This window comes from Cydia strobilella, chromosome 20, assembly GCF_947568885.1.
Source record: "Cydia strobilella chromosome 20, ilCydStro3.1, whole genome shotgun sequence".
NCBI lineage: Eukaryota > Metazoa > Arthropoda > Insecta > Lepidoptera > Tortricidae > Cydia > Cydia strobilella.
This window is the reverse complement of record NC_086060.1, coordinates 8,289,712-8,302,410: the sequence shown is the minus strand read 5'-3', so window position 1 is coordinate 8,302,410 and position 12,699 is coordinate 8,289,712. Positions and strand designations below refer to the sequence as shown.

Genomic DNA, 12,699 nt, shown 5'->3' with positions numbered 1-12,699 from the left:
TCTTCAAAGCTTTCATCTAGCATAACAATGTAAGAGAGTAAATTCGTTATGTTTATGGTCTATGCTGTGCCGGTACATAGACATTAGACATATATTCTAAATAAAATCCAACAGCAACTCCACAACAATGTCGCATTAGAGCGCGCAGGCGAGCGTAAACCGAGATTTCAACTTCGCAACTTCCTCGAGCGTAGTACAGTAACGCAATACTTGACGTAGGTACCTGTCACGCGTACAGTCTCGCTCAAATACACTTCTAACTTCCTCAGCATCGTATCGTATTCTTCAGCGACATCGGGTATACAACCTTATTATTGGTTTACAAAGTTGATTTTTGTAACTAGCGCGTGAGCTAAACAGCCGAATGTTGTTTTTTGACGACAATGTCGCCGCGTTCGTTCCGTTGTTTATGGGCCGTAAAAAATTACTGGCGCTCGCACGCTGCCGCGTTAATAATATTGCGATTGCAACCGCGTGGGCCTTTTACAACACAAGGACGTAACCGGATTTGGTTTAACGGCGACCTTATGACCTTAGGATAGGTTTAATGTGCTTTGAAGGCAACATGCGCCATCTCCTTGCCTATGTGATAAACTTTGTTATGTGAAATGGGTTGTTTTTCTCATATACCAAAGATGCAGTACGCATTCTAACAGGATTTTTTGTTTGTTCCAGGTGTCTGTGCTCAGTGTATGTGTTGCGGACGTGTGCGCCGCATGCTAGTGCAGTGAGTGTAGTGTTGTGTGAGTGCATCGGTGTCGGCGTTCGGGACGTGGCGCCGACGCTGGCGGCGGGTCAATGCCGGTGCGCCGATGGAGCGGTGATCACGGACTGACTACGCTACAAGAGCAGCGCTGGTGAGTTGTCTTGGCTTGGCTACATCCACGGCAAGCGCATTGGCAGGTGTAGCCACGCGAGAGCGCTCGAGTCTTCATGTTATAACATAACAAAACCATTATAGCGGCTATGCGCACTGCGCTACCCTTGTCTGTGCGGTTGCTATTTGCACCTACTGCTAAACGGTTCTAATGTTAAGCCTCATTTATACGCATCATGAATTTGTCTATCGACTGAATTCATTGTAGTCTGTAGTTAGCAATGTATACAATATTGGTCAAAATGGGGCTATAAGAAAAGGGCCATTTAAAAAGGTTAATATCCTTCTCTGATGGAAAGCCACATATAGGTACGAGGGGCGACTGAAAAGTTCTCAATCGTTTTTTTCTATCTTGGCTTAGAAATTTTCAGTCGCCCCTCGTACGTCTCATTTAAAGTTGTGAGATTCACGTTTGTAAAACTTTTAAACCCTAAATGATAATGTACAGGGTGCCTACCCAAGGTGACAATCGCTTGCGCTACGATAACGAAATAAAACGCTTTTATGTCTATCACTCTTCCAAATTAGTGCGACAGTTCTACGCATCTAGCATTCGCTACGGAGCGTAAACGATTTGCATGTTGGCTACGCATCCAGGAGAGGCTAGAAGGCTCCCGAACTCTTCTCATAAATAAAACGGAAAAGGATACGAGTACCAAGCTGTGTCCCTGTCATCAACGACAGTTCGCACCTCGATATAAGTAGTGAGGATTCGTCTTCATTCAATTAAAATTTAAAATGTACGCGTTGAAGTTTTACTTAAACAAACATGTCGGAAACATGGTCACTATATTTTTATTGGTTGGTGGTGTTTGTGATATAAAAATTCGAGACACTTTTACCCACACACAAGTTTCACGTTGATAACCTTCAAACATCGTCAAATCACAACCCCAGCTGGAAATGGAGTTTCATTTAGAATTGACATAAATTCGAAATGAGCTTTCCTACTCAATCAGTGAACGGAAAAATTATTATTATTATTATATTATTGAAATTTAATTATTGAAAAATTACTTCCCTTAATTTAACGTTAAGTTATAAATTTGTATTAGTCAAAGAAACGCATTTGACGTGAAAATGGCCGTTATACATATATATGAGAAAACTCGTCTTTACCCGGTCAAGAATATAATAAAGTATGTACTCTAGATTACACGCAGTAAGCCGAAATGTTTACTACGTTTTACTCGTCTTTCACGTTATCTCGTTGCATTTGACCTACATACAAACAACGATTACAACGCTCTGTCTGTGGGTACAATACAACAACGTGCACCCAACACTGTTATTATCAGTTACAAATCGCATAACAAGCAAACCAAGTGCATTGTCATTATTTGTCATACTAGTTGGAGCACAGTCCAGATTTTTTCTTAACTCAATTTTTTCAATTTTTTTTTTTTATATATTTTTTTTAATCTGCTTAACGGCTCAAGCTGCCGGTTGAAGTTATCTTTCCGGCACAGATCAGATGCCTGTGACAAATTCTTAAAAGGGTGTTTCGCTCTGCAGAAAAAATATTTGCGTTTCATTCATTCAACGTATGGATAGTTTCAATGTTGCACTAAGATAGTGTTTCCGGAATGAGTAGGTACTGTAGAAATCATCCGACCACCACCACCATGACCACGGGGACAACGCCGTCCTTGAAACGTCGGAGGTAAATCTTAAAACTTAATATCTCCGGTGTTGCAGGCGACCATAGGCTACGGTAACTGCTTACCATCAAGCGGGCCGTATGCTTGATTGCCACCGACGTGGTATAAAAAAAATACGCGATTAAGTCCCGTTTTACATGGTACGCGGAATGACCGCAAACTCACAATCGAGACAACATTTTACATACATACATCAATCGTATAGGTAGTAGAAATAGATCGGCGCGTCCGTCCATTCAAATCGATTCTGATTCCAATTCAATCATACAGATTGTTTTAACGCTATGGACGAAATTGGATGTGTAAATAGAACGGCGTTTTTGCAATTTGGATGCAATTTAGATTCGTGATCGTGTCAACAGTTTGTAATGCTGGCGGTGTTTTGGGCAATACGAATAAACTTCAGAAATTTAAGTAAATGAGATTGTAAGGTCAATGTGGTGAAGACCTAGTCGTCCTAGTCTATCAGGTAGGCAACATCTACAAGCTATTTCATCGCTTCTAACTCTAGTGTGTTTGTACACATACTCCATTTACAGAAGTTTATATAGAGCAGAAGGAACGATGTCGTTCGTTTCTGATTGTCTGAGCAGTCTGAGGGAAGTACCAATACGAAAGTTCTTAGACTCGGTCGTAGCTAACTCTGCCCGTATTTGATAGCATAGCGTGTGGAAGTCTTATCATAAATTTCTATGAAATTACAACGTTTAAATAACACTTCCACACTCTGTGCTATCACTGCTATCCTGTCAAACACGCTGCAGAGTTAGCTTCGACGGACTCTACATACCAACATAAAAATCTATATGCTGCCGGTCTTCTCCATATTTAGTTTAGTGTAGAATTTTACTAAGTCCAGTTAGTATTATAGTAGTTTATGTGACTGCTACATAATGAAAGGCATTAAAACTCGAGTGTGGGTTTATGAAACGAACGTAGTGAGTTTCATAATAGAATCACACGAGTGTTTTAATGCCTAATTATGTACAGTTACATACACTGCTTTATCTACACACATATTATAAACTTTCTATGATATATTCACTAACCTCATATTACCCGAAATTGGGGCATAGTTGCTCTCTGGCGGAATCCGCGGATATGAGGTGGCGTCTCTGAATTATCTTTATCGCACATTTTACACGAAACTTCAGTAGAGTTACTTTAAAAACAACAAAACAAATTATTTTTTACTTACAAACTAATTAAAATATAAACTGCACGTCAAATGGCGGCAAAGAAAACTATTTTTTACGCATGTCACGCATCCGTAGTTTTTTTTTATTCAGAGACAAACTAGTGGGGGTCGATTGCCATATCGTTCGATACCAACTAACAAGCGAGATTTGTCAAATTTGTATGCAATTGACATTTTATTTCGAATAAAACGTCATCTCGACTGATATTAGAATAGATCAAATTAAATTTCTTTGTTTTTCAGAGATGTATCTTAAAGTTGGCCATTATTTACGGATTTTGAAGGCATCATAGAGGGTTTATGAAATGTGTGTAGATAAAATCTATTATATATAGTCCTCCTCATCGGTTTCGATGACGGCGACCTCAGCAATTATGGATTACGCCTATTATGGGCTCGAATGTGGCTGGCCAGGCCGAACTTGGTCTTAAAGACTATTGCAGGTGCTACAATAGAGTTGGCCAGACCCGTTATACGTATACGCGTACGAGGGCTTCGGTCTCTCTTTACGTTGTTGGCGTTTGACATCTAAGGTATTCACTAGACTTCCAAAAAACTCTAAAAATCTAAGGTAAAGGTAAGGAATGTCTATAGGATGCGTCGATATTTATTTAACTAATATAAGCCATAGCCGCCTTTATAATAAATGAAACCAACAAATCGACGCTTGCAGTTCGTAATTAGATTTTTTTCTTATTTGGATTGTGGGTTTTCAATTATGTTTTATTGTTTATTATAGAAAACAATTAAATACCTACTTAATATTAGATGTATAAACTAGTCAAAAAAGCGCGATTGTTTCACAATACCCATAGATAATGTAACAATTGTCATGGTAAGGTTTCAAGTATTTTATCTAATGAAGTCTAGAATGATTTTCTCACGACACCTCTGGTAATGGTAGCACTTGTCTCGGTTACATGGCTTGCCAAATGACAGTCGTCAGAGCGTGTTTATGCTCGCCACGCTGTCATTATAACACTAGATGTCGTAATTTCTAACTAGCTACCTAAACTGTGTTTCGACATCTTTGGTTTCGAGTATGGTATACTTCTAAGGTTTGTTTTACAAGTAAAGTTTGTTTTAACGATTGTTGTTTTTAATTTTATTATTGTATGTACGAGTATGAGTGTTAAGCTTTTATTGTCTACTGCTGGTTGTTTTACATGAGTTTCATGGTTCCACAGAAGTTATATTAAAAACGAAACTGAAAACCATTGTGCCACAGCTAAGATATAATACTAATATATATATTTATAGTAAAAAAAGGTGTTACCGTAATGAAAATAAACACAGAATCAAATAGTGACCAAATCGTTCTCGCTTTTTGTTGGAGCAACTATAATAAACAAAAGAAAATTATTCTACATATATTACAATGACTCTCAATAAATAACTATGCCAATCGATCATACCGACTCAATTTAGGATGTCAATAATACTATGCACTTACAGACATAGAACTTTATTATATAATTAACGTTGTGTGACTTGCGCACTCATCTAACTTCGTGTACAGTTTGTTCCTCGGTCATCCGCTCCATATCTGCTACTGAATCATATCAGTATAATTTTAACACATCTAATACCCCTCAAAATGTCCTAATAGTTTCGTATACTGTCCCACTGCCGACGACGCGTCCCGACCCGTCGACGCTCGGCTGCCGACTGATTTACAAGTCAATGCCGTGATAAGCAACATGTGTTATGATAATAGCTGTGCTCGGGCCGTAGCGTGCCCACCTGCTTTACTCATTAGACTGAACTGAATACGGATTATATCTTATAAATATAGTACCTAATGATGTTCTAACATGAATTAGTTAAATCACATTTACAAACGGGTCTATCGCGAATTTATTTTGTTACCTTTATATACCGACGTTTCGACACAGATTTGATTTTGTTTGATTTATGTGTAGTGGGTGGTTTGAAAATGTGATGTCTACCTCAAACTTTAACTTTTCGTGGGGTAGTCACACAAATCTCTGTTTTGACATTTTGCTGGGACGTCAGTTAGCCGCGACCGCGACCAGTGAAACCTGTGTCGAAACGTCGGTATATAAAGGTAACAAAATAAATTCGCGATAGACCCGTTTGTAAATGTGATTTAATATGTGTTCAAACCGCGAAAGTTTAAAATGTTATATGAATTAGTTAAGCTGCTGTTTTAATTGTATAAACATTTTATTTTATTTTATTTCTAGTCTACAATCTATTATGCTGTCTACTGGGAAAGGTTTCTTGTTGTAATAAACATGCATATAATTCACGTCGTAGCGTTGCCACCTGCTTTACATTACACTGAATGTGACTGAATAAGCATTATACAGTGTGGAAAAAAAATATGAACCCTGGAAGGAAAGTAATTTTTTCCATTTTACTTAAAGGAAACATTCTTTTATTTTTAAAAAGAAACAATGCTGCATATAAAGATTATAATTCGCTTGTCTCGCCCGAGAATCGAAACGACAAAAAACTCCAAAAAATAATTAATGTATTTTATATTCATCTATATGTACTTACATCTGAGACCACGGGGACAACGCCGTCCTCGAAACGTCGGAGGTAAATTTAAAACTTATTTTACGCGATTAAGTCCCGTCGTTGTGAATAATAATGTACTTACATATTTACATTTACTAAGTTTCGTTAGACGAAGGTCAGCCACTATACACTTAAAACGTATGCTTATTAGACAGATACTTAACCAAAAATATATCCTGTAGTTGACTTTGTTCACCCAGCTCAGATCACCTGGGTCAATTAAGTAAACTAAAAATACACTTACTTCACCTATATCACAACTAATCACACAGCTTAACATATCCAACCAACCAACAAAAAAATGTATCAAATTGATCTTAATTCAGTGTTTGGAACTAAACTATAACGGCTTAGCAACAGTTCGGTCTAGTTCATATCTCGTGAAGCCGATACGTCGTATAGTCGTTATTATATCTCATGCTTATACGACTTTTAAGTCTCCGCGTAGCAATTGTCTCTAGGACGACGCGCTCACTACTGAGACTTAATTAATTATTAAAGATGTTTCCAATTACTTTTGGGATTCTTGTTTTATGTAAAATTATTCTAAGGGCTTTGAATGTGAAATTATTGTTGATTATCCTTTTTTTTATCCGTCGCGGGCACTGTTTAATGTATTTAATAAATATGAGTAAGAATTATTCCGCTTAGCACAGTTGCTAAGCGGAATAATTCTTACTCATATTTAATCAGTATCTAATAAATTAATAAGTAATTAGAATTGTTTAAAGTATGTGGATTACATAGTTTAGGTTGCGTATTTTTTTGGAGAAATTATTTACAGACCACCTACTTTTTCCTTCAGGTCAGGACTGAATTCGTATCCTGTTGCTAGTGGCAGTCCTCTTGGCTTGTCGACACACACTGATGCCGTATTTGAATAATAATTATAAGTTATAACACCTATGTAGATACTAACGTCAACCGACGGAAACAAAAGGAAAACTTGTTAATAAATTACTTATTTACTATTTACTTATTTATAAACTTATAATTATAATCTACTACTCTGCTTATTTCTTACCATCGAATTGATAAAGGAAGTGTCTCATTCAATCGCCCAACAATTTTAATCATCTAATTCTAAAATCTAAATCAAATGTCACATTTTTTTTATATTAATCAACAAGAAAATCCAAGGTGATCGCCCAAAATTTGCATCTTAAATAAATAATTATTTTCCCACGGACCCACGATAGAAACTTCAACGAAATCACACGTGCGTTCAATAAAAATTGTACCGATCTAAATATAAAAGACTTCCATCGGAATTTACTTTGATTTATTCCACCTTGAACGCGATGCAAGGTCAATGGCAAACGATACGACGTAACAACACTAGCACTACACAATGCAGGTCTTGGAACTAGGCGGTCTATGATCGATATTGCTTTGATTGTGATCCAGGCTTTGCGTACATTGGGCGGGTTTGCTAATACGTATTAAATAAAAGGTCAGTGCCAAAGTCAAAGGTCGAAGTTTGAAGTCATACTCATACGTAGTATCGTTGAGAGCTGGGTTTCTTACAATTAAGAGTTTCTATTCACTGTGCTAGCATTCTAGACCTAGTAGACATTCAGAGAAAATGTGGGTTTTTCGGTTTTTTTCGTCTTTTAGTAGGCTACATTAGAATACTCCGAGACATTAATTCACGAGGAACTGCTCATTTTAGTATAAAAAATAATCAAAACTGCCATTTACTACTTAAAAGGGCTTCTTTAAAAACCGAAATCACCTTGCCAATACCCTCAGCGAACCGGGACAAATAGTAAGTTAAACCCTTAGGCCGGATTTACACTTTTAAGTTTTACTCACGTAAGTAACTTACGCGAATAACTTATGGTAAATTAGCAAATGTAAACACCCTCGTATAAGTCGCTTATCATAATTTTCCCTTAGTTACGGAAGTTGTAAAAAATATAAGTGTAAACTGCCTTGGCCCTTGAGGTTGCTCACGGAACCATTTCTCGACTTATCGAATTTAGAGTAGTCATATTTTGACTTATTCTAAAATAGCTAAATAATGGCGATGTTCATAAAATATATACGACAGCGACCCAATATTTTCCGCGAGGCATTAATAGGTATCAAATCAAGTAATCAGGAGAATCCATATTATATTAGTAATTTGTAATACTTTACCTATGTTACATAATATGTAATGAGCGAAATAATTTTCACCTTTCGTAGTGAGAGCTTGACTAGCTAGGTTTGAAAAAAAAAAAAAACGCTGTTGGTATAATTGAGCCCGGTGAGCCTCAGCTGGTGAATGAAATGCAGCATTAAAACAAAATTTAAAACTGACCAATTTACTATTCCAAGAACCCACGATTAGACGCCTGCTTGCCCTTAGATGCAAGCTGCGTCTCGGCAGAGGTCGCGCCCTTGAGCATGCGGCCCTCTTTTAACCCGACCTTTATTGACCTACTTGTGTACTTGTATTCGCTATTTTAAGAGTTCCACAGTCGGAAACTCGGCATTTAAGGCCCGTGCACACCGGGTGCGTGTGCGTTGACGTGCACGTGCACATATAGATCCTTATGAGAGACGGCACACCGGATCCCTTTGTTTGACATAATCATTGAAAGTCATAATGTAATGATTGTCAGATTATCATTAGTTATAATTCTGAAACCGTTAACTTTTCAGGATTTCGTTAGGTTATCCTATAGATAGGTTAGGTTAGGTTTGTTTTATTGCAATCCTGAAAAGTTACGCGTTTCTGAGAAAAACCAAATTATCACGAACGAAAATACGGACAAGCAATACATTATGACTTAAAACTTGATGGGAAACAATAGAGACCCACGGCACCGCTTGCGTGACGTGTGTGTGCGCGGCTGAAACATGTTAGCGCACGTGCACGTCCACGCACAAGCAGCCGGTGTGGTCTAGGCTTTAGATGAACTAACATGTACGCCGAATTATGCATACAACACACATATACATTTTTATCTGTTCGCAATGGAATAATTCTTATATACTAGTATACGTATTTGACGTCAACTACTCGAGCCGTATGCTTTTGAGATTTAATTTAGCCCTGACCCTGACATCATTAGAACATTTATAACGTCCAAGCTTTTTGACAAAGTATCTAACTACTTAACCCTTAAATGCATGTTTTTTTCTTTTTGCCCGAAATTAATATATATGTATTACGTAATTGTTTACTGATTCTGGGAAAAATAATAAATAAAATTAAAACATCGATTTCGATTTTCACTGCTAAATCCGTGGTAGAAATTACATAGGGTAAATTATAATTTTGTAAATATACAATTATTGGTAAAAGATATATGAAAAATCTTACCACCATCCGAAATTGACACTATTTGTGATATACCTGTAATTTTAAATATAAAATAATTTGCAAACCTCAGTGAAAGGGCCATCGAGTATCTGAAGAGTGCAAACATCAATCTCTGTGATTAGAATCCACTAACAGTAATGCCATACGATTAATAAATAAATTGCAAGCCCCGACCGCCTAAATCACATACTAAAAATCATCAACTAAAAACGAATGTAAATTTTTAAAACTACTGCGCAAATTTGAATAAAAAATCGGAAAATGTATTAATTTATTATCAAAATTATTATACAGGAACGTCAGAAACCAATCGATTTTATCTAATTATGCATAAAATTTAATGTTTTTGTTGTGTAGTTTGACGTAAGCCGGTACTTTCCGTCAATAGTTTTCACAATAATTAGTATAATTACACTACTTACGAAACCCGTACTAGAATTTACTATAATACTGATGTATCCAAGTGGCATTTCAGTGTATGGAGATTGTAAAGGTTATTTTTGAACACCCAAGTTCAAGTACATAATATATCTTCCAATATGTTTAACTTTTAACCTTATTTGATTGCTTAAGAACTTCAGCTATTTTGTTTAGTACTCATTTGTATTGTATCATAATAATAATACTCAACAAGCCTTTTTTTTGCCCTAGGTAAACTATGCGCCGTAAGATCGACAGAGCGGCTTGCCAACGCCCCTAATGACTTTATAGTGAGTAGCCATCCTTAATGGTTCCTACATTACATTAATAAGTTCCCTACTTGACTAAAGGTCACGCTGCTATATTTCATGTTCATTACTTGTGATGTGATATGTGATCACATCGTAAATGCCTATAACTATAACGACAAGTTAACGTAGCTGTCATCAATTTAAAAGAAGTTTCATGTGTGTATTTAATTGCCAGACTAGCACAATACCTTTTATCGCTAACATATACATTAGTTTGTCTGTGAAATACATATGTGCGTCTGATACCAACAATTTTTGTTTGTCAGTGTCTGAAGCATAGCGTCTACGTATACGCGTCTTAGCTTCCTTACATTTCAGTACTTATAACATGACTTTCATACTTTTACACTGAAATTGTAGAATGACAAGAAGGATTTCTACCACATTGTCGACAAACTAGCAATCTGGGTGCCTCTGCCTAGTCAAGATGCCAATGGTTTGCGCTACGAGAACGAAACGCTTTCTGTCCTTCTATCACTCTTACATATTAGTGCTATAGAGAGACAGATAGCGATTCGTTGTCGTAGCGCAAACGATTGGCATCTTGGCTATGCACGCAGATGTAAACGAAACGAAGTAATGAAGAAACAGAATGACCTGCAATTGCCATCGTATCTGACGCAAACACGCCGAAAGCTATCCGAAACCTTCTAACGACTCCAAATAGTGTTGAATTTGATATTAACGTCGCTATTTCCCTTAACTTCCTGTAGATTGAGCAGTAGATTGCTATGGGTGTAGGTAGATCCCATTACTCGTAACCGGCGCTGTGTGACTTGCCTGCAAGTCCTGCAACATATAAAATCCGTCAATATCAGTGTCACAACTGTATATTATTGATATACCATTTATTTTCTTTCCTTGAAATCATAACAATACAAACTGACAAACGTGACATCAGAACGCGAGCTGAACCCCTCGTAACTCATTAACGATATCATAACATTTATTGTTTACTCCTCATTGAATAACTGTAACTTCTGTTTAACGACACTTCGTCATAGTCTCGTTAATGTAATTCATCTCAGTACGGATGTAGCGAGGTGCGCAAATGGTTGCATAATGATAAATAATATTGCGCATAAACGTATTAATATATCATACATATTTGCTAACTATATGTGTAAAAGTGAATCTAAACAAAAATACGAAAACTTTGTATATGGTCATTATAAGTTTACGGTTCGGGACTTTGTTTAGTACAAGTAAAATGTTTGTATATTCACGCTATGAACGACTCTCAAGTTAGATTAATAATAAATTATTGGCTCTGTGTGCTTGTAGATATCCCCTTAAGCTCAGAAAATGTACAAGAGAAAAATACTTAGTTCGTTTTCACAGTGAACTCACAATAGTCTTAAGCGCCAATTTCCGCATTAAAAAAATCCAAAAACTGAACCGACAAAATAATCTATTTAATCATAGAATTTGGTCACAAAATTTCACGAGAACTGGTTAAAAATTGTAGAGGAGAACATCCGGAACTCCGGACATACGAAAGCAACATGCCAGAGTTAAAGTTAAAACGGAGATCTTCGCTAACGCTTCGGTCAATTAAATATGTTATCATTAATTTTTTTTTAAATTCATAATGGATGACGCCGGAGTTTAAGAATTTATCCAGGCTTATACTATTAAATTGTACAATGAAACAAATTATAAATCTGCATAAATGCAACTGAGTTTACAACTATAGAGTTGCACTGCGAATATGGATGGAAAATCTCCCCTGCTCCAGAGGCTCGAAGCTCAAGTCCGTTTTTCATGTCACGCGCTCGCCAGACAAAGAATGACGGACTTTGGAGCAGGCTATCTGGAACCAAAGGAATTCAAAACGTTACCCATGAGCTCCGTCATCCAGCACATGGAGATGTAGACCTGTACCGCTGGCTATATTTTGACCCCTAGGTTATAAAAATATTAAAGTCAATTCTGTTTTCGCTTATGAATACTTTGTTAAGATGTAAATCTTACATTTTGTTTTGTGTCATATATATAATTTGCTTTTCTAGTAATTTGTTATTTTGTGGTAATTATTTTTTATTTTGAATTATCTTGGAGAAAAAAATATTCGAGAGAAAACATGTAACTGTGTTGCATTCAGGATAGTGTTTTTAGTGTGAAAACATAGTTTGTGTCAATTACGTCCACTGCAATCTGATACTATGTCATAATATTCTAAATGACACAAAAAAAAATTAGAGTTAAAAAAAATTACTTAGGTCGAATTTAATCGTTTAAATAGGTCCATTAAATGATTTTGTGTCTTATTAAGGCATAGCTTCATAAGATATTTGATGATTTTGTTGTAACAGGCTGTCACCGTTACAAAAGAATATTAAAGATATTAGAGTTTACATCTTATTAATTTG

The 12,699-nt window shown here is 36.5% G+C and overlaps 1 protein-coding gene across 3 annotated transcripts in view; it reads left to right on the top strand.

Annotated features, from left to right (window-relative positions):
- Positions 1-12,699, top strand: part of LOC134750515 (C-terminal-binding protein) — a 114,023-nt gene that overhangs the window by 78,839 nt on the left and 22,485 nt on the right. For 2 of the 3 annotated variants that reach the window (XM_063685701.1, XM_063685702.1), the window contains exons 3-4: positions 676-857; positions 10,248-10,306. The gene's annotated coding sequence lies outside the window, so the exon portion shown is untranslated. The remainder of the gene's footprint in view (positions 1-675; positions 858-10,247; positions 10,307-12,699) is intronic. The other variant, XM_063685703.1, reaches the window with a different exon arrangement.